This window comes from Vombatus ursinus, unplaced genomic scaffold (genome assembly GCF_900497805.2).
Source record: "Vombatus ursinus unplaced genomic scaffold, bare-nosed wombat genome assembly UNPS02014779.1, whole genome shotgun sequence".
Classification (NCBI taxonomy): Eukaryota; Metazoa; Chordata; class Mammalia; order Diprotodontia; family Vombatidae; genus Vombatus; species Vombatus ursinus.
The window spans coordinates 64,748,499-64,771,050 of record NW_020954557.1 but is presented as its reverse complement, the minus strand read 5'-3'; the positions used below and the strand labels follow the sequence as shown (position 1 = coordinate 64,771,050).

At 35.5% G+C, this 22,552-nt stretch overlaps 1 protein-coding gene across 1 annotated transcript in view; it reads left to right on the top strand.

The window, feature by feature from the left end:
- The window catches only part of LOC114045933 (G protein-activated inward rectifier potassium channel 1), a 197,891-nt gene that overhangs the window by 47,965 nt on the left and 127,374 nt on the right, over positions 1-22,552 (top strand). The window lies entirely within an intron of this gene.

Below are 22,552 nucleotides of genomic sequence, written 5' to 3'. Positions count from 1 at the left end.
TTAGCAATTGGGACCTTGTACACTGATACATATGAATATAAGAGGCCTCAAATTTTGAAATAGTCTGCCTGTCTATGGGAAGGAACAAAGGTCAAACATTCTGGTTCAGTGCATTAGAAGATAATTTCCTCAAGGATTTAAGTTACACTCAGATGGTCTGATGCTGAGAGATACAGTTGTGACCAAAAGACTCACTGTTTGATTAGGGACTGGTACTCTTGAGTTCCCTAGCACTGACGGTCATATGGATGGGCCATAGAGAATTGAAACAACAAAACTTTCAGTCATATCCAGTGGTGCTGCACTTGTAAGCGTCCAGCCTTAGGGAACAGTTTACATGGTGGGAGAGTGCTGCCAATTTTCACATAGAAGTTGATTTTTCATTTAGCATTTGAATATAGTAACAACATAAAAATTTATAATGTTTTTTAATCTTGTGTGAATATTCAATGAGAGAGGACCTATAAAATAGGAACACAGTATCTATGTTCCTTTAAAAATTAAAACTCCCCAGAATTCATTCTTAAATTCCATTCATTTGACTCTCTTTGACTGACACTGGAGGCAGTTGTTGGCACAGTGCAGTCACACAAACCCAGGCATAAGAGAGTATCCAAAAAAGAGAGGGTGGTAAATAGTATGAAACACTTAAGGGAATTAAAAAGAAAAAGGATAAGGGCTAAGAAATGGCTATTGGATTTCATTATAATAAGATCATTGGTAACCTTGAAGGGAACAGTTTTTAACTACTTATATTTCACTTCATTCTATATCACTCATTAGAAGCATAGATAACCTGGTACATATGAATGGAAGCCAGATTGCAAGAGGGTAAGAGATGAGTGGCGGATGAACAAGTCTCCCCATTAGATTGTGAGCTCTTTGAGGAAAATGACTTTTTTTTTCTTTTTGCATTCTTTGTATCCCTAGCACTTGGCACTGTGCCTGGCACATAATAGAGGCTTAATAAAGTCATTGATTTTTCTTTATTTGAATCTTCTCTATTAAATTCCAAGATATTTGAGGTTAGAGATTTTCTTTGTATCCCCTTTAGAATTTAGTAGAGATTCACATTGTTAGGAATTAAATATTTACTGAATTGAGTTATGGTCCTACTACCCTAACATGCAGGCTCCAATCATATTTGTAGTCAACTGAGACTAATATGATATTTTACCCATTCATTTTGAAAGAAAAAAAAGTAAGTCATTTGAATTAATCATGTTGTTAAACTATCTATATATCTCTGTCTGTCTATCTATCTATCTACCTATCTATCTATCCATCTGTCCATCCATACATACTTTAAAATTATTTACCCTGTGGCCCACAATAGCTGTTCCAAGCTTCTGTTGACTGGATTCAATATTGGAAACACCCTCTTCCTTTCCCCCTCTAATGATCCCCCTCTCCAGGTTCATTGCCTTATTCTTTCTTAGATTTGCCTCGTGGAAATCTCCAAATATGCATCCAAAACAGTTCAGGATTAGGTCTATGTGATACAAGGGCCAGCATTTTATTTATATGCCCTCAAGGAATCATTGCATATAATAGATTGTTGTTGTTGTTTAGTCGAGTCCAACTCTTCATGACCCCATTTGGGGTGTTCTTGGCAAAGGTACTGGAGTGAATTGACATTTCTTTCTCCAGCTCATTTTACAGATGAGGGAACTGAGGGAAACAGGGTTAAGTGCCTTGCCCAGGGTCACACAGCTAGTGTTTGAGGCTGGATTTGAACTCAGAGCACATAACAGATGGAGGAGAGCTTTTATTTCATCCCACAGAAAATGTAGAAACATATGAAGGACTCATAGTAGCCCTTTAATGCAGTCAATATAATTTTCTTCCCCTTTTAGTGAGTTCTGCCTTTCCCCAAGAACTTAATGTAATCTCCCAGACTTGTAGCATCATTGTCTTGCTTGGACTTTCCTTAGAAAGGGATGTAGGAATGCTAAAAAGGCAAACCCTGACAATTCATTGAATCATTTATATCCTTGAGATAGATCTATATAGATATCTAGCCTTTTGATAATACCCTGAGGGCATGGAATATCCTTGGAAGGGACACATTTGAGGGTGGCTGGAAAGACAACCTTTTTCCTTTTGGAACTTAGGAGATAGAAAGGATGGTAGAAGTTACCAAAAACATCTTCCTCATTTTACAGATGAGGAAAATCTGTCCCAGAGAGGACTTAGATAAGATTATTCAGGTAGCTGGCAGTGTCAGGATTTGAACCTACTTTGTTTGACTTCAAATCCACCATCCTTTCCATTGTACCATGCTATTCTGCTCAAATAATTAACGGTAACAGCAGAGGCCAATATCCAGGTCTTTGCTTCCCCATAGTGTGGCTTAGTTTCTTATTGCTCTTCTAGTTCTAAGGACCAGTTGCATAATTCTCTTTCCCCCCCCCCCCCCCAAAATTGAGTGCATCCCAGGAAGTTCCCTTTCTCTGTCACTAGGAGACTGGGACTTCAGATGGTCAAGCTTGGGTTTGCTAGAAAGGCAACAACGAGACTGGCATTATCTGGGCACTTCCCTTCTCTCTAGAAGACTAGATCCTCCTATGTCATTCATTCACTCACTCATTCATTCGCAGTCATTCATTCATCATCCTTTCAACAAGTATTAAGCATTTATTAAGTTCCAAGAATTGTGCTGGGTTCTGGGAAAACAAAGGCAAAAATAAAAAGAGTTCATGTCCTCAATGAACTTATATTCTTTTGTGGCAGACATGCATATACATAGTTAAGTAAATACAAAATATACACAAAGTAAGTATAGAATAATTTCATGGAGTGGAAACTGGTAACTGAGGGGATCAGAAAGTCATGTAGGAAATGGCTTTGTGCTACATTGTAGAGGAATTTAGGAATGGGGGGATGTATCACAGACTGGGATGCAAGAGGTTGAATGTTGTATATAGAATATAGCCAACTTGGCTTGAACATAGAGTGTATGTCAAGGATTAAGGTGAAATAAATTAAATAAGTCTGTTGGAGTCATATTATGAAGGAATTTAATGACAAAGAATTGATGTGGTTAGGTCTACACCTGAGGAAAATCAATTTGTCAACTATGTAGAGGATGAATTGCAGTGTGGAGAAGCCTGAAGGACAGGAGTAAATAAGCAACTGAAATAGGGTGGGGAGGTGTCTTGCCCAAGGTTGCATAGGTAGTGGCCCCTGACACACTCTGGAGCAACTATTACACAGTTTGAATTCCTAAAAGATGAGATATAATCGAGGATTCAAACTCTCTCCTAAAGCTTAAGTTTTTTATAGAACTTTTCTTAACTTTTTTTTACTCACAGCCACATAGCACAAGCATTTTTTAAAAAGTGGAAAAAAGTTTATACCTTTCTCACTATCATTTAACCAAGCAATTATAGCTTATTTTTGTTGTTGTCGTTCAGTCATTTCAGTGGTGTCTGACTCTTCAGGACCCCATTTGGAGTGTTCTTCGCAAAGATACTGGAATGATTTTCCATTTCCTTCTCCAACTCATTTTATTGATTAGCAATCAAGGCAAACTGGGTTAGGTTACTTGTCCAAGGTCACACAGCTAATAAGTGTTGAAGCCAGATTTGAACTCAGGAAGACTCATGGCACTCTATCCACTGCACCACATTGCTGCCACTCTTGTTTACACATGTGTTTAAGAAGGCAGCATGATGAGGTGGATTCATAACTGGCTTCAAAGCCAAGGAAATCTGGGCTCAAGTCCTGCCTTGTGTCACATACTGGCTTTGTGACCCTGACTGAGTCATTAGAGTGCTCTAGACAACTCTCAAACTCTCTAAGTTGTTGAAAGGGAGCCAACCTACTTTGAGAGAAGGAGTTTAATCACCTTCCCTATATTAATAAAATCACAGATCTAGTATTTATCCTTTCCTCATTTTCTTCTTTCTAATTTACTTTACATCTGTGTCTTGGAATCACATCCTTTCCTGAGACAGCATTAGAAGACTGAGGCAGTGTTGTGCAGTGGGAAGTACACTTCCTTTAAAGTCAGAAAAGCTGAGTTGAAACTCTGCTCTTTTTCTATGTGTATGACCTTGGAAAAGTTACTCTTTGGGGCTTAGATTCTTCATCTGTAAAATAAGGGTGTTGGACCAGTTGGCCTCTCAGTTCCCTTCCAGCTCTAAATTTATGATCCAAAGAGTTCAATTTAACTTCAGATGCTCCTCTAGCGAATCTTTTTTAACCTTCCAGCTGCTCATAGTTTTCTTCCAGTGCAGGCAGAGGCTAGACTGATAGAGCTTATTTAAATGGATATTAATGGTTTGCTTTTCTTATGGATATTAACGGTTTGCTTTTCTTATTTACTTATCAAAGAAAAAGCCCTTAATATTCAGTTGTAACCCTTCTTGCTGCTGTCTTCTATTCTACACACATGTGATGATGATGATATAATAACAATAACTAGAATTAGAATGGAGTCGCAAAATCTTAAGAACAATGTTTTAAAATAGTTCACACTCTTTAAGATACATAGAATCAAAAGCTTTGAACGTACAGAGACCTGAGCAGGAAGATGAAATTGCTATGGAAACAGCATAAGGTACATATATATATATATATCTATGTATATATATACATCATCCTTGTTGTCCTGCCTCCTAATAGAATTGTACTGAAAATGCTTTTACTAAGTCTACAGAGGCTGCATTATGTTTACTCAACTAAACATCCCAGCTTTTTTATTCACCTCTGCACAATCCACAGAATATTGAATATATAGAAAGAATAACAACATAACAAGTTGGTCTAGGACTGTTTATAGGAACACCATTGAAAAACATGAGAATGGCATAATACTAAAACTCATAATCTCTAAACTTTGTGTAACAAAATGCTTTCAAAATATAAAAACCTAGGGAAAGAAATAAAAATCATGTAGGAATAAAATGTCATTGTCTTTCTTGTCATCCTGTCTACTGCTAGAGTTTTACTGATGATACTTTGTGTGACTTTACGTAAAAATGAGCTTATATCCAATACTTTTGAATTTGGCAGGGGAGAAGAGGGTGTGGTGTGGAGCAGGGAAACGATTACTTTATCCATATGTGTGATAATCTGCAGATCTTTAAACTTAAAAGAAGAATGGATCCTTTCTAACCGAATATCACTGAAAAGAGGACAAGAATGAAATAATGAGAATAATAGTAGTAATGATAGTTGATGCCCAGTGCTTTATGGAGATTATATTATTTGATCTTCATAGATTATTATAGAATGATATTCTAATAACACACATACACACATATGTATATGTTATGTATGGGGATGCACATATACATATATGTATATATGTATACACACATTTCTTGAATCCTTGTTGCTATCCTTTTTCCAAAATAAATTAGCTAATATTTCATTCTTAAAATTCTAAAATAGCAGATAGCTTCAATTTCCTAAGAGATTTCTTTTTTAATTTCCTTGGCTGGGTCTTGTCTAAGTTGAAGTTGCATATGATGGTCCCTTTAGCAGCCACAGCCACTTCTACAAGTAACTTTCTAATCCCAGCTGCTTTAACCAGAGTTTTAGCCATATTCTAGTTATAAATATAATCATATAAAAATTAAAATGGAATTTAAGCAAATAACACAATACTTTAATGCAGATGTATAGTAGTTTCATCACAGTGCACAGTACTGCACAAAATAATCCTATGGAAATAAAATCACATAATGCTAAATGTGGTATTTTTTTCTGAACCATCATAGATTTAGAAAGGATGAGAGAGCTCATTCCATTTTTTTTGCATAGTTCTAAATGTTAAGAAGTTTTTCCTTAGGTTGAATATAAATCTATCACCCTATAATATTTAATTTCTTATTTCATGTTATTTATAATTGGTTGTCTGATTGATTTGAGGCCTTTTATAAACAGTCCACTATGTTGGCTTAATAAACCAGGGTTAACACTAACATTAGGTGAGACAGTTCATTTTTTTAATAGCTTGTATTCCAGTTCCAGCTTGTAAGAAAGGAACTTGTTAGCACAGATTGTTCCAGATTTTAGCACTAATGCATAAATATCTTGTCCTTCACTCAAGTTTCACTGCAGAAAGCATCTGTGTGAATTAGTTTTTCCCACAATTTTTGTGATTTAGCATGTTATTATATGTCAGTGACCGACTAAGAACCTAATGAGAGTTCTATAAATATTAGCACCAGGCAGGTACAAAGAAAATGTTAGATTAAACCCCACTAATAAAGTCAATGGTTTTGTAATCAAAGATGATACTTGGGAAGTATTTCTTTTATTTTCAGTGAAATTATTAATATAACAATGTAGTCAGCAGAAGACTATGGGGAATTATTTAATATACTTAAATAATATTGACTGTAACTAAAAATTTATTAATTATTTGATCACAGATTTTAAGCTGGAAGGTACTTGTTTTACAGATGAGGAAAATGAGACAAAGCAGTTAAGTGACTTGCTTACTTAATTGAACAGTATCTTAGGTAAAATTTGAACCCAGAGCTTCCTGCCTCCAAGTCAGGTGTTCTATCAGTTAGTTACACCATTCTGCTTCTCTACGTTGTACAGATGTACATACATGAAAATATATGTTAATGATTTTCTATTGAAAAGGTAGTTTTTCAAACACTTAATTCAATACTTAATGCTTAATGCTTAAATTCAAGATAGTTTTTGATGAACGGGTGCCAAAATCAATTGAATAGAAATCTACATTTTCAAGAAAAAATAAGCTGCATTTATGACAAACCAAGGTATAATGAAATGAACATTGACTAGAGTTAGGTGACCTGGGTTCTAGACCCATATCTGCCAGAAACAAATTGTGAACTTGGGCAAATCATTCCACGTATCTAACACATTCAAAGGATTCCTTAGAGATTCGTGTTTGACTAGATCATTTTCATGTCATAGACACAGGTGGCAGATTGGTGAAGCTCTTGGCAGAATAACATTTTTAAATGTATAAAATAAAATGTGTAAAATTACATAGGAATCCAATTATATTGAAAAATAGTTATCAAAATGTTTTAATACAAACAAGTCCATCAACCTTTGACTACATGAATTTTAAAGAGCCTTTGGCTCTGATGTTCTGGAAACTTAGAAAGTACTTTATTTTCTGGATAGGATATAGTTGTAGATTTACATAATCTGAATTGGGATGGACCTCAAAAGCAATACACTATACAAATCTTATTTACAACATTCCTAATAAACAACTTTTATTTGAAGATCTCAAGTGAGAAAGAAACCTATTGCATTCTAAGGCAGCCCAATATGTACTATGTACCATATGTAGTATATGTGTGTATATATACCCACATTATATAGTACCTATGCACTATAATCATAAGGAATATCTTTTTTTCTTACATCTAGCTTAAATGTGTCTCTTTGCCACTCTCCCTATGCCTTCTGGTTCTGCCATCTGAGGCCAAGTGGTACAATTCTGTTATCTTTTTTCATGTGATAATCCTCTATTCTTAAGAAGAAGTGACATTTTCACTTCAAACTTAAGGTGGGATGATAGAATTTACAGCAGAAAGGGATTTTGGAGATTGTGTATAATGACTCATTCAGGTTATAGGGGAGGAAACTATTAAGTCCTCCCCAAGGCTACTGCTCAGGCTAAATTTCCTTCTGTCTGTAACCAATCCTTATATAGAATGGCTTCTAGGCCCCTCATCATTCTTGTCATGTTCCTAAGAGGGGGTATATTGATAAATGTTTAACAATTGGCTCTCTTTAAAAAATATGCACAATATACTTTTATTTTTAATCTACATTATTAATGTTTTCCATATCACTTTCTTACATCTAGACAACCAACAAAACAATAAATCAAGCCATGATTTTTAGAGTTTGCTAATTTCTGAGCTGCACTGAAAATTTAATAGTTGACTCTCCTGAGCTGCGACAAGATGATTCCAGCGCACTATTTGCTCCTTTATTCACTCTTTAGTAGGTGAATATCCTTCCTAAAATGTGGTACATATAATTGAACAAAGTACTACCTGGTCTAACCAGGTATCACTTTCTGTGTTCTGAACCTTTTACCTCTATTAATGTAATCAAATTTTGCATTAATGCATTTGGCTATCATGTCAGAATAAAAATTTACAAAATCTGAGTTGGAAGGGAATTGAGATGCCATGAAGTCCAAACCATAATAAGCGTCTCCTTTAAAAAATATTCAGCAGTCCTTTTAAGATATTGGATGAATAGAAACACTATTTCTTAAGGCAGATCATTCTACTTTTGGATAGTTTTAATTCTTAGGAAGTTTTGCCTTACACTGAAGTAAGTCAGTCTCTCTATAACTTCCATCCATTGTCCCTAGTTTTGTCTTCTGGAAACAGGTTGAATAAATCTAATTTTTTTCTCTTTGAAATACTTTAAGACAGATACATTTTCAATTCAAGTCTTTTCTTCTCCAGGCTTACCATCCCTAGTTCCTTCAACTGATCATCATAGAGCACAATCTCCTGCCCTTTCCTCACTCTGGTTAATTCACTCTGGTACACTCTTTTGGACATGAAAGAGTTTATCAATATCCATTCTCACATGTGGTACTCAGAGCTGAACACAATGCTCCAGATGTGTTCTGACCGAGTAGAATGTAGAAGAATTTCCACCTCTTTAGTGGTATATGCCTTTTGTAATATAGACTAAGGTTATAATAATGTTCAGATGTCCATATAACTGTTGACTTATTGAGTTTTCAGGCCACTTAAAATCCTAGCCCTTTTCAGATTAACTGTGGACTAGTTATACTGTGCCCATCTTTGATTTGTTATTTTAAACTCAAGTTTTAAATATATCTTTATTAAATTTCATCTTTTTAGATTTTGCCAGTGTTCTAGCATGTTGAAGTATATATAAATATATGTGTATATATATATATATATATATATAGACACTTTTAGCCAGTATGTTAACAGTTCCTCCCAACTTTTTGCCATTTATTGAGCTACAAACACCAGAGTTTTCATGTTTTATGTTTGAAAATTCTTTTTTTTGCAATCATTATTTTTTTTGCAAATGGCGTGTGTGTGTGTGTGTGTATGTGTGTGTGTTTAGATGTGACTTAGCTAATCCTATAAATATTGGTGAGAATGGCATCTTTAAGTATGGAAAAATGAGTCTGGTAGCCCTCTGATGTTGAGCTGAGCCATTTTCATACTAGGTAGTTTTCATTTTGGTTTTCCAACTGCATAGGAATTAAAAGTGACAGAAACCATTTCTTCTGTTCTAACTTAGAAGTTGATCACTGCCTTAGGCATTTGTCACCTTTTGGTACCTGATCTAAAATAAAATTAAAAGTGGTAGCTTTATTCAGCGTCTTCCCAAATCTAGCTTATTCAGCCCCTTTGGAATAGATGAACACCATTTTATCATAGCAGCTTCTTGGCAAGTTTAGTAAGAGCTCTTTAACTCAGACAGGCACTGCAGAATTGGAAGTTGGTGATGATTCAGACTAGGTCTGTTTTCACAGATAGATTCCTCTTGTTGCCCCTTGGATAATTCCTGCAGTGATGAGAAATAAGTATGCATGATATTTTATTGCTTGGTTTTGATTTACATTCAAAATCTACTGTACTAAAGCTTCATTAAAAAAAATTTTTTTTTTCAGACTAACTTCATTCATTTGTACTATTCTCTTCCATGACACTAAACTCTGTCTTACATGTACTTTGTATCTTTCTGGAATACTTACAATGCTTTACATTCAATAAGTGTTTGAGTTTAAGTATATTCATATATAGAAGACATAAATACTGTACATTATTAATGGCTTCATACTGGAACTCCTAGGAGTTCTATCACATCCATGACCTGCTTTTGTGCCCTTTTTGCCTGAAGCATGTTTACAAGTCACTTTCTTATTCATGTGATTATACTCTTGAGATTAAATATGAATTGTACATCTGAACCTTAAGGTCACAATGATAGGATTTTTAGCTAAACATGGAGAAATCCAGAATAGGATTGTTTTTGCCTTTTGATGTCATAGACCCCATGGGTAGTCTGGTGAAACTATGGACCCCTTGTAAAATAATGGTTTAAAATGAAGAAAATACAGAGGATTACAACCGAAACTATATTAAAATGGAAATGTAATTCCTTCCCATACAAGTTCAGGGACCTATTGGGTATTTGTGGACCTCAGGTTAAGAACTCCCATAATTAGCTCAACCTCCTTTGGGTTACATGCAGGGAAACTATAACTGTGAGAGGTATTGATTTGTCTAATATTGCACAAAAGGAGTATGAAGTAATGGATAGGGTAACGGATTGAGATTCAGGAAGACTTGGTTTGAAATCATACTTTGCTGGATGACATGGAGAAGGTCCTTTAACTGCCTTGTGCCATGGGTTCCTGACTTATAACTTGAGAAAATGGACTTGGTGGCCTCTAAGGTCTAAATCTGTGATGCTGTGATCCTAAACAGCAAAGCCAGGATTCAAATTTAGGTAATCTGACTTCAAGTGTAATACTATTTTCCCTTTGCTGATGTGTTCAACAAATGAACTTGAAAAATTTCTTCCTAAATCTCTTCCCTCTTTCTTTAGTCACATTACCATTCATTCAATAATCCAGGCTAAAAATTTTATGTCACCTTTGTCTCCTTCCTCTCCTTCATCTCCCACATCCAGTCAATTGCTTGATAAATCTCCTGCCTCAGCACTTCTGGAATCTTTGTCTTTCTCAGTGTTCCTATGGCTGCTCTCCTAGTTTAGGATCTCATCACATCTCATCATCATCATCTTCATCATCATCCTCATCATCGTCATTGTTGTTGTCATCGTCATCATCATCATCACATACATTGATTATTGATGTATTCTTGAAAGTGATATTCCTGCCTCCACTTTTTTCCTGCCTTAACCTTCTATCAGACACACTACTGCCAAAGTAATCTACTTAATGTACTGTTCTGATCATGTCACTCCTTGACTCAAAAATCTTTAATGACTTTTTCCTAAAGAATAAAGTCTAATTCCCTTAGTCTGGGATTAAAAACCTCTACAACCTGCCTTCAGATTTGCTCTGAAACAGGAACATGGAATCTGTGGTCTTAAAAATTTAAAAAAATAAAATGTAAAAATAAAAAATAAAAAGATAGCTATATTTCATTATATTTGACATCCTTTGTAATCCTATAAATTTTATTTTATGTATTTAAGAATATTATTCTGAGACTATAAAAGGGTCCATGCCACAAAACAAACAAACAAAAAGATAAGGATGCCTGCTTTAAAGTCTCATCACATTTATTTCTTCTGTTTAAATACTCTATAGTATGCTTAATTGGGCTTCTTAACATTCTCCAAATTTATTTTCCTTTTTTCCTGTCTCTGTGCTTTTGTTTCTGTATTCTCCTCTGCTAGGAATGCCCTATTAAAATTATATTAATTAGAAATAAAGCAGGAAGTTGATTATTAAAATATTCCCCTTATATCAAAGTACAGCTTCAATGTCACTTCCTTCATGCAGATCTCCTAATACTGTCCCCCATTCCCACACCGACCCAGCTAGAAGACTATCTTTTATACCTCTCCTCCACACATATCAGATGCCATTTTTTTTATTTTGGTATTTGTGAGCATTTCTTATTTCTACTCTAAGACTGTAAATTATTCTTAGGACAGGGACTATGTTTTATCCATCTCCATACAGCCAGTGCCCTGTACAAAATAAACACTTTGTATGCATTTACCAGATAAAGGATACTACCTTTCCTGTCTGTTCTTAGAAGCCCTTCCCATTTTCCCTCATAATCTTTGATGACTTGTCAAAATGACACTTCATAGGGAAGTGAGTTTTCCAAAATCTTCTTTACTACTTTGAAAGATCACTGATTATCATTGTGACCTCTCCTTCCTCACTGTACTCAAAATCCCTCCACACATTGGCAGATAGTTTCCCAAATTTCTGTGGTCACAAAAATATTCAACCAGTAGTCTAGCTTGTGTTGATGAGCCTCTCAAATTCTGCATGGCAGTCCTGAGATAACTGACCATCAGTGCGTGACAGACACACAGTCCAACCCTGGGCCTGTGCTCAGAATTCTTCCACAATGTGCCACAATTTCAATATCCCTTATGTAGCCTTCAAATACCTACTCAAGACATGAGGCAGTGTCAGAGCAAAGATTTAATGGAGGTTTCATAATCTCATCATTACAGTTTTGAAAAGTCAAAAATTACTTTAGCATGTAGTAGTTACAATGGACGGCGGCAAGCAAAGAGCCATTCTGATACACGGTTGATAAAATAGAACACTTTGTTTGCAGTCCAATTTTTAAAACCTATATTTGGGATATAAACATTTTTTGGATAAAAAAAAATCTAATACCTGTAAAACTGTTACAAAATAAATTCTTTCCAGTCTGGAATAAGACATAACTGATTTGTAAATAAAGTGGTCACTGAACAGGACTAATCTGGACATATTTGAATGTCACAGAAAATCTGTGAGGTTTCCTCCCTTCCATTTTTGGCTCATTTTAAGAACAGCAACTAAGCAAAGCTGCTGATTCTGTATCTGTGAGCAGCAGAGTGGTATAATAAGTGAAATGAGTCTTTTTGGAGGAAGATATAGCATTGAGACAGCTGGCTGAGACTATTCCCTTATCAGAAATAGTGCTGCAAGTCTATGGAATGTGGGAAGAACAGCTTAAAATGCATTTTTTTCTGTAAAAGTATATTATTCTCCCTGCTTCCATTCCATTTCTTTCCCCCTGAGCCTCTCACACATGCACATGAGGCTTTCATCTTCCAGAGAGGATAAAGAATTGGTTAAGGAGAGGCAAGACCAACTACTTCAATGTATTTTGGAAGCTTAGTTTCAGTCTCTGCTATTTTGATGGCATTGCTACAAAATGTTATGCTTAGCTTGGCAGAAATACTTAGTATCACAGATTCATTAAGGCAGCTGTATGTTGAATAATTCTAAGGTTCCTTAGTTTCAGACATTTTATAAGTTGGAACTTGGGGATTTTGATTTTCTTTCTGTCCCATTTATGCAGAGTGCAGTGCTTGTAGGTATTTTTGTCATTAATTCAGCTAAGCTCTTTAAATTTTATACAGGGTTTAGAGAGTTGGGCATCTCATAGAATCTCAAAACTGCTATTCTTTTTTTGGGGGGGGCAGGGTACAGGGTGACATTTAGGTGGAATATCTGTGAGTTAACATAACTGAGGATCTCTATCTCATAGAGTACAATTGTGGGCACTTCCAAGGAAATATAAGAAAAGCATTTGCAGTCATTTATGGAAATAGGATAAATGCATATATAAATGCATAATAGCATAGAAGACAGCAATATTAAAAAAATGTAGATAATCTCTTCTAGTGATCTGTAAGTACTAGAAGTTGCTGAAGGGCTTAAGGTGACCAGTATTCAGAAGCATGAATTTGGGGAGCATCTTTTGTTGACACTAGGAAAGAGAATTAGTCACTATCCTCATTAAATTGACCACTTAAATTCTTATTTGGAGGATAATCTGACCAGCTTAGAACATAGTTCTAAGTAAATGAGTGCTTCTCATGTAATAGCTCTGACAACTATCATCCATTATTTCTTTAAGTCATTATGACTTATGATTTGAAATTCATATTCTACATTCTTCTTCTTGATTCTGCTGTTTAGTTTTGCCCCTGGGGCCTTTCACAACAATAGCAACAACAACAACAACTAAAAAACATCTTTCATAATATAAGCAAATAAAATAGTTGATCTCAGATTCTCTGACTTGCTGACTCAGGAACAGATGGTGTGTCCCTTTCTTTTTTATTAAATGTCCTATTTAGAATGTTCATGCTTGCATCCAACTCAATTATTATTTCAACTGATGAGAGCTCACTGGAACTCTAAGAGAATCCTATCAAAATGTTTCTTGAACTAGTAACTTATCATTTGTCTCCTGATACAAGGGTAAAATGACCAAAGCGGTAAGATTAGTTTTCTTTTTTGTTAGGAAGCTATATTCAGTAACAGCACCATAAAATCTGTGATTTTGTGATGCTTTAGAACAGACTTTCCAGTCTGGGACTTTTTGTGTAAATGCTTATTCCCCCTGGAGCTAACCTTATATGTCAGAGTATCCCAGAAGTTCTTTGGGCTGAGAAAGACCTTTGGCTGTCACAGAAGAGAACTAAGCCCTAAGTTCTAAAGTTTGATATAGGTGCTTTTTGTTCTGGTGGGCTGCCTTATCTATACTACCTATTGCTGATCTTGCCCCCAGATGAATCTGACTTGTGTTGTTTGGTCCTAGTGTAATGGGAACATGAAAATAAATCATCATGGTATAAGAATCTTTTGAACAGTAAACCTGGTTACACAGAGTAGTAGACAATATTCTGGTCTCCTCAGTAATAGGTTAGTGGTGGCACCTGAAGTAACAGTCATGCTTTGTCCAGTAAAACCTTCTTGAGGATGAGCCAGGACCTAGTTCCAATGAAGAGAAGCCTGTTGTCCTAGGAAATGCAGGGCATTGTCATCTCAGAGGAGGGGATTCATTGTGTAGGTCATAGCAATATTGGGCCTGCTCAAGGAGATGTGGGGGCACACCAAAATGGATTGGAAAGCTATAGCCAATACCACCTGGACAAGACAAAGGGGGAAGGATGGAGTACCCTGATGAGTTCACTGGGAAGAAAATCCATATTCTAGAGGGTATACTTATGTTTCCTATATGATTATCCCCTTGGTAGCAAAATCCCCAACAATTGACATATCTGCGGTAATGGAAATGTTAGTGTTGTTGATTGGTGGTGGATTCTTTTCTAGTCATCATACATAACAAACATTCAAAAGCAGCCTTGAAATGAAACTGACTCCTTGCTAGGAATGAAAGGTTGACTTAGAGATGGTCTCAGCCAGAAAGGGATCACAAGACATGACTAGAAGCATTCTTTTCCTTGCTTCATGTGTAGGTCACTATTTGGGGTACTGTTTTTCCTGGTGTTTTCTGAAGGGTTGGCTAGTGTGAGATCAATGATTATTTTTACTTCAGGATGTTTTTGTTTTGTGTGTGTGTGTGTGTGTGTGTGTTTTAGGTTTTGTTTTGTTTTGTTTTTTGTTTTTTAGGCAATTGGGGTTAAGTGAGTTGCCCAGGGTCACACAGCTAGTAAGTATCAAATGGTTGGTCTGAGGCCAGCTGAATTTGAACTCAGGTCCTCCTGACTTCAGGGCCAGTGCTCTATCCACTACGCCACCTAGCTGCCCCAAGGGTTTTTTTTTTTTTTAAAGTACAGTTGTTTCTCATTGCTAACTTTCTATTCCTTGGATAAGAGGAACCTGAGAAAACAGTGCTCTGATGCTGACGGTTATGTTGGACAGCTATGAGGATATCTCTATCTCTTATCTTCCTGATCACCTGCTTTCTTTGTGTAGAGGAAAGAGGGATTTTATTACTTTCTTTTCCCCCTTTCCAGATTAGATGATGTCACTGTTGTTATAGTAACATGTTGCTAACATGTCATTTCTCTATGAACACTTTTGAGTCAGAAGGGGCAAAGTGATCTGAGCTCAGAACAGGCCTCTGAACACTTTAGATAGTTAAGGTTGGTAGTAGTTTATCAGTTCCAGAGATTCTAGCCTTTGGGGCCATCCGCTGAGGAAGAACTGGTCTCTGAGAGGAAATTATTCTTGGGATTAGAAGTAAAATATTTTCCTCCTCAAAGCCAAGATGGAGAGGTGCTGACTCTGGTAACTCATTTAAGCAACCTGCCCAGCAGATACATTTTACCCAGTGGGGTACTTTGTGAAAACTTTATGAAGAAAAAAAGAACGTTGGGGTATTGAAGTACCACAGCTGTGAGTTGCATCAGCCACATGTATTCTGTACTACCATGGTTTACGAAATTTTTTGGTATGTCTCCTACAAAATCTGACTGTTATTTGTGGAAGATCCAAGTTTGCATTAGGTAGAAGCTTTTCTATTTTTCTTATTATGCCATATTAAAAAATGTCTTTGCTAAGAATCAATTCTATCTGTTGGCTGATTATTAGAGGAATCACACTAATGGGGTTTCAAGAGCTATACTTTAAAACAGGCCTGCATAACCTGTGACCCTGGCCACTTGCAGTGCACCAAAGGATTTCCTCTGCATACAAAGGGTATTTTTTTTCCTTTACATTTTTCTTGGGCCACTTGAAATCCTTTTGTGGGCCACAGGTTGTGCAGGCCTGCCTTAGAAGTTGATACCTACACAGCGCACATAAAAAGAAAAATATCAACTTTTCAGAAAACCAGTCTATAAATGAAGGTACAAATTTAGTGAGTTATCCCATTATATTTGCAAATCATGAAATAGATATATTTGCTAAAAGTAGAGATTTTTCATGTTCAACCATCTTTTTTATTATGTTTTGTAAATGCTTGTTTTATTCCATAAATTACAAATAAATAAAATTTTTAAAAAGAGGTGACAGACTAGGGAGAACCAGGAACTTATATTTGGGGTTTCTAGTAACCACAAAAAAAAAATACTAAGGGAAGCAATTATGAAAGAGCATGGCCAGGAAGAAACCCCATAACTATTTTTTTCTTTTCTTTTTCTTTTCATTCTTTAAGGAAAAAAAATGTATGTGTGTATAAGTATATGTATACGTACATATGTATGTATATATGTGTGTGCATGTGTGTGTATCTCAACATGATGCACTGACAAGAGCCCTGAACTTCTAGTTTCAGGTCTTGTGTTCAAACTCTAGCTCTGCTGTGTCCTTACTACCTATGTAACCTTGAACAAACCTCTTAACCTCTTAGCCTTAGTATCTTCATTGAGAAAATGACAGGGGTAGGACAATAAAACCTCCAAGGGCACTTTCAGCTATAGATCTATAATCTTATGTTCCTAAAACTTGATAGGAATTCCAAAATATAAGATATTTTTGCCACTATCAAATAAGATTATATAATAATTGATAGTTGTACCTCCAATAAAGTCATAGACAGTCAAAGCTGGAAAGGCCCTTGGGGGTCATCTGGTTCAACTTCTACATTTCCTGGAGGAGAAAGTTGAGGCCCAAAAAAGGGAAATGGATTAAGGTCACCTAGCTCTTTATTGTTGGGTTAGGACAAGAACCCAGTTCTCCTCCTTCCAAGTCTACTGCTTTTTCCATTATATTCTAAAACTGTGCTACCTATAGTTAATATCCAGATGATAAGATGAGCTTTTCATCCTTCTGCTTAAATCAAAGATGTAGAAACTCATCTTTATTTTCAATTTATCACTAAACGTGAAATAGCTTTAGCATGAATGGTATTATTTCAATTGCTTTTTGATTCTAGGCTCTAATGAAATATTATTGTTGATAGAATGTAGAACTCAGAGTGTTGGGAGAAGGAAAGATTTTCTAAAATGTCCCATCTTTTCCTCTTTATTTTCTGGGTCAGTAATTGATGTGCTTGCTCATCTTGGAGACTCAGCTACTCAGGAACCAAGAAAAGATATTGAATTGTCATTTAATGAGTAGCTCTGAGCAGGCCATTCATCCTTTATACTGAAGGAAAGTTTACATAGCCCTAGAAAAGAATAGGTCTGTACCTGAATAATTCTTGCAGAAGCCCTTTAAAATCTTTGTCATTAGACAAAAGCATATAGTTGTGCCAGTAAATGCTGACTCAACACATACTCTTGCTCAGGTTTTAAGTTTGAGCTATGGAAGGAGCCCCCACTCAAGAACTGCTCTACGTTAAGGTTATTTATTTTCAAGCCTACTCAGAGAGAACATGTCTATTGCTGCCACATCATCTCTGGTTCCTGGATATTCTGAATATTCAGAATAAATATTTTTATTCAGGGGTTTACTCCTAATTGGAGTTAGAGGAAATGGAAGAACATTCTTTTGAGTGTTTAGGAGACAGGGTTCTTGGTATTAATGTTCATATGCAATCCCCCAGCATTGTGATTTTTCTCTTCGCATTGTTTCAACTCAGGAACCCATTGTTTAAGGTGAGTGAGGTGAGGCAGTAGACTGGTGTAATAGGAAGACTTTTAGAGAGTTTTAAATTTCTCTACACATTTTCCCTTGCTAAAACACACGCACACATATCTATATATATGTATACATACATATGTATGTATGTATGTATATGTATACATAATTTAAAGCTATAATTTCTCTCCCGAACTCTAGTTTTCACTAACAACTGCCTTCCAGATATTGCCACTTGGATGTTCTATGGACATTTCAAACTCAACTTATTGAGGCACCTAGGTAGTACAGTGGGTAGAATTCTGGGCCTGGAGTAAGGAAGACCTGAGTTCAAACCCTGCCTCAGAGACATCCAAGCAATGTGACCTTGGAAAAATCACTTAACCACAGTTTGTTTAAGTTTCCTCAGCTACAAAATAGGGATAATTACAGCACCTGTCTTGTAGGATCAAATGTGATAATATTTGTAAAGGGCCTAACACAGTGCCTGGCCTGTAGCAGGTACTATATAAATACTGCCCCTTCCCCTTTTCCAAAACAGAAATATAGTATTCTTCTCTAAAATCCATCTATCCTCCAAACTTACCTGTTTCTGTTGAGGGTACAACTATTCTTCTGGCTACATGTGAGTGATCCATATTATAATCAGTTGCCAAGACTTGATGAGATTGCTTTGATAACATCTCTTGCATCTATTCCTCTCCCTTCACACAACCTCTACTCTAATTACAGGACAGTCAGTCAACAATTATGGAGCCAGCAAATAAGTATTTATGAAGCAAAAAAAGCTAAAAGACAGTTCTTGTTCTTGGAGCTCACAATCTAATGAGAGAGACAACATGCAAACAACTATGTACAAACAAGAAATATAGATATATAGAAAATAATTAACAGAGGGAAGGCATTAGATTAACAGTTATTTAGTACTGTGTGTCAGAAGTCATGTATCACCTGTGATTGACCTTGTCATCTTTTCTCATTCCCTTAGACTTTGAAGTTCTTGAGATCAGAGACCTTTTACCTTTCTTTGTATCCTCAAAGTATACCACGGAGTGTGGTGCTTAATAAATGATAGTTAATAAATGCTATACTATTGCAATACTTTCTTCATTGGTTTCTCTCCTGATCTCTCTGTTGTCCAATTCATTCTCTCCATTACTGAAAAATTAATATTTGTAAAATACATATCTGGCCATTTCATTATTACTTAGTGGTTTCTTTGTTGCCTCTTGGATGAAATATAGAATCCTTAGCTGGGTCTGTAAAGCCTTCACAATTTGGGACCTATTGGCCTTTCCAGCCTTATTTTATGTTACTTTGCTTCTCCCTTCAGTTAAACTGACTGACTTGTTATTATAAACTGACTTACTATTATATAAAATAACTTAATTAATCCCTGTGAAGAGTGTCCTCTTTGTTTTCCATGCTCTTACACATCAAGTTGGTTCCCCCTGTCCTGAATGTATTTCTTCCTTACCTGTTGATATCATTTTGTATAACTGTATATCCTTTCGTATTTCTTTCTGTAATATTGTATTCTTCTGGTATCATATAAGGTCCTTTCAGATAAGGACTGTTTGCTTAGTTTTTGTCTTTGTAATCTCAGTGCCTGACATAGCCTTACTATTAGTATGGGCCATTAACAATTGCTGCTGAATGGACTGTCTCAGCAACAGTTAGTCCCTAAACCAATCAGTCTTTAGCATTGCATAGTAAAGAAAAGCATTTTGGAGTATTCTAATCATAGGCAAGTATTATAGAATCTCTAATGGATCTCCTAAAGAGGGGATGTTCTTCTAATTATGTTACAAGTAAGTCAATTAGGGTGTGAAGTTATAAGTCAATTAGGCCATAGAATTATAGGCTCTCTCACTTCAGTCAGGGTAGTTACCGTTTTAGGCGTCAGCTGTCGTTGGGTGGTAGTTTTATCTGTACTAGATAGGGAATGCAATCATAGGAAAGAAGTAATTCCAATGAGTGACAAGGTAGGTGCCTATGAATGTGGATATGCTAAGTCATGGAACATAGTGTTGAAAATAAGCTTTGTAGTTCCTACTTACCTATAATGTCCATGTCTATGAACTGCAACAGTACTTGAATTCTCTCAGAAGTTGAGGTTAAATAAAACTGGTTTTTGTTTCATCTGTAAAATTAAGATTTTTAAAGTAATGGTGCTTAGCCTTCACTACTTGCAGTATGCTAATGCTGAATTTTATGAAGTCTTTCCCTTTCCTGCATGATTATTCTTGCCATTTAGCCAAATGAATTTCTTTCCATTCTGAGCCATTTCCTTTTATAGACACTGTTTGCACATCCCTTATTCAGGCAGTAATGTGTTTTAATAGTTCTTCTTGTAATATGCTTTCCAACTTAATAAATTACTGTTTTGTAACAGAATATGGTATGAAAATAAAACTAAATTTGAATGGTAATTTACCTACAGAAATGATGTTTAGGTTAAATGTAGCCTCAGAGAAAAATGGAACTGTTTTAAGGGATATTTGAGGTCATCCCACAAAAAATAAACAGAAGGGAATCTCAGTTGAAGTAGATATAAATAGTTTTTAAAATTTTGTGAAGGTCATTCTCTGAATTCTTGAAAACTGACTGAATCAGCAGAGTAAAAGCCGTGAAAAATTTTACTAAGCTGGACAGGCCTCAGGTAGGGCCCCAGTGATAGGCAGGCCTCTTAAGAACAATTTTGCTAAATTTGGAAAGTCTCATCAGAAGAAAGTTGGCTATTAAGTAATGAGTTTATTTTTTTTGGCTATATCAAGCACATGAAATTGTGTAAAAGACTTGGATGGGATCTGATCTGGATTGGTGGAGGAAAACACCCACATAGATGATACCAGCAATCATCTTAAAGTAATTAATGTCATAGATACAAATTTCGGTGCTATTTTCCTGTCTTATAATGAAGCCTGTTCAACCGCTAAGATGACATTTTATCGTTTTAACTACATGTAAAATCTTATCATAGCTTTTCCTAAAACATCGCTGGAGTGCTTATTCATGGATTTGTAATACCTTGATTCTACAAAGATAATTCTTTCATAAGAATCTATTTTGAATGAATTTAAAGTTACCTATAGTATCTCAGCTACTTTTTTAAATTTAAATTTATGAAAAATATCTCTGTCACCTTACTTTTTTTTAGCGGCTTTCAAAGAGTTTTAGGGTATATTAAGATAAAGTAGATTAAATTTATTTTAACTCAAAATACCTGTTTCACCATGTTATCATTACAATGATTTTTATTGTTGTTGTTATTTAGTTTATTTTTCTTATAATTGGGCATACCCAGTTATGTAACGAAATGTGATTTTTCTGTACTTTTTCTTAGGATTTATAGAACTGTAAGAAAGTTCTATAGCTTGAATCAACTGTTGTATGCAACCTTTTGATACTTGGATAAATCATGATTTCATGTACTCTCACCACTGATAATAGATTATAAACTTTCTACACTTAACCCTCTATGTATCTTGCCACAAATTTTCCTCAGAGGATTCAACCAATGTGCATTTCTTGGGTATAACAAAGTACCACTTGTACCATCCAACTGAGATGTCTCATTTTCAGTACATGATAGATCTACATCCTCTTCTGATCATACATTACTTACTCAATCAGTACGCATTTTTTTTTTTGGTGAGGCAGTTGGGGTTAAATGACTTGCCCAGGGTCACACAGCTAGTAATCAGTATGCATTTGTTAAGCCTGAACTACATGTCAGGCAAGTCCTGTGTCTTGTTATTAGTAATATTTCGAAGTCTCTCGCCTTTTTCATTAATTTTATTTCTAATTTCTCTGAGTTCATTGCTCCACTTAATTTAGCTTTATAATATACTATAAAGTATTGATGTCAGGGAGCTGAGTTTTACATCATTGAGTGTTTGAAATCCATGAAAATATGTACATAATTTCTTAAAAGCAATCTAGTCTGATCTTGCCCTACACAATTCTGGTCTTACCTCTTTTCCAGTTGTGTTGTTGTTTAGTCATTTCACTCATGTCCAACTCATCGTGACCCTATTTTGGGGTTTTGTTGCAAGATGCTGGCATGGTTTACCATTTCCTTTTCCAGCTCATTCTACAGAAGAGGAAACTGAGGCCAACAGGGTTAAGTGTCTTGCCCAGGGTCACACAGCTAGTAAGTGTCTGAGGCTGGATTTGAACTCAGGAAGATGAGTCTTTCTTACTCCAGGCCTAGAACTCTATCAACTGCACCACTGTCTAAGATATCTATATCCATAGCTACATCTACACCTGTATCTATATCTAAATAGAGATACAAATATTTGCATCTATCTTTATGTAGATATGTATGTTTGGGTATATAGGTACAGACCTTTTAACTAGATGGTGAAATTTTTAGACATTAATACTAATATTAGAGCACAACTATAGTGATACATTACAGGGCAAATTATATTGTAGCCTCTAAATTAAAACAATTAAAATGTTATTTTAAGCCTTTTTTCAATCTTTAATATCTACCATTGACTAAGTCTTTTTATCAAGGGTATAAAATCATTGCTTTTCATCTCATTCTCTTTCCTTAGCTCAGTTTTAATTTTAAATTCAGAGGTGTACTTCTTA